The 1,282-nt window shown below is 42.7% G+C and overlaps 1 pseudogene; it reads left to right on the top strand.

Annotated features, from left to right (window-relative positions):
• The first annotated feature begins 216 nt into the window (after positions 1-216).
• On the top strand, positions 217-316 carry LOC119931869 (annotated as a pseudogene).
• Positions 317-1,282: the final 966 nt, after the last annotated feature.

Genomic DNA, 1,282 nt, shown 5'->3' with positions numbered 1-1,282 from the left:
CCATCCCTGGCTTCTGCTGGGGCTCAGTGAATGACCAACAGATGTTTCCATCGTTCTGAAGGAGTTGTTTCTGCATCTGTGAAACGGCAGGTTTTCTGATGGCTAACCAGGTCATCTGTATACGACCACCTCTGCTCTCCATATTACATCCTCTGTTTCTGGCTCTTATCTTTCCTCAGTTCTCAGCAGGGGGGGGATAGTTGGGAATCTCACTCTGTAGAGCAGCACATATACTAAAATTGGAACGATACAGAGAAGATTAGCATGGCCCCTGCGCAAGGATGACACGCAAATTCGTGAAGCGTTCCATATTTTTTTTCCCCACAGCACCTGTATATATGTATATATGGTTGTACATATTTATTACTCTATTTGTTTATTTATTTATTTATTTATTTCACTTGTACATTTCTATCCTATTTATTTAATTTTGTTGGTATGTTTGGTTCTGTTCTCTGTCTCCCCCTTTTAGACTGTGAGCCCACTGTTGGGTAGGGACTGTCTCTATGTGTTGCCAATTTGTACTTCCCAAGCGCTTAGTACAGTGCTCTGCACATAGTAAGCGCTCAATAAATACGATTGATTGATTGATTGATTGATTTTCCGAAGAGGCGAGTCATAGCGTTGTCCAGGAAATCATCTTGCATGATACGGTGGGAAGTCGACGATCCAACTGGCCTTGTGGAAAAAAAACATGGACCTGGGAGTCACAGGACCTGAGTTCAAATCCTGGCCCTGCCATTTGCCTGCTATATTCATTCATTCATTCAATCGTATTTATTGAGCGCTTACTGTGTGCAGAGCACTGTACTAAGCGCTTGGGAAGTACAAGTTGGGAACATATAGAGACGGTCCCTACCCAACAACGGGCTCACAGTCTAGAAGGGGGAGAGAGACAACAAAACAAAGCATATTAACAGAATCAAATAAATAGAATAAAAGATTCATTCATTCATTCAACTGTATTTATTGAGCGCTTACTGTGTGCAGAGCACTGTACTAAGCACTTGGGAAGTACAAGTTGGCAACATATAGAGATGGTCCCTACCCAACAGCGGGCTCACAGTCTAGAAGGGGGAGAGAGACAACAAAACCAAGCATATTAACAGAATAAAATAAATAGAATAAAAGATTCATTCATTCATTCAACTGTATTTATTGAGCGCTTACTGTGTGCAGAGCACTGGACTAAGCGCTTGGGAAGTCCAAGTCGGCAACATATAGAGACGGTCCCTACCCAACAGCGGGCTCACAGTCTAGAAGGGGGAGAGAGACAACAAAA

Source organism: Tachyglossus aculeatus, chromosome 8, assembly GCF_015852505.1.
Source record: "Tachyglossus aculeatus isolate mTacAcu1 chromosome 8, mTacAcu1.pri, whole genome shotgun sequence".
Lineage (NCBI taxonomy): Eukaryota > Metazoa > Chordata > Mammalia > Monotremata > Tachyglossidae > Tachyglossus > Tachyglossus aculeatus.
This window is presented reverse-complemented; position numbering and strand designations above follow the sequence as displayed.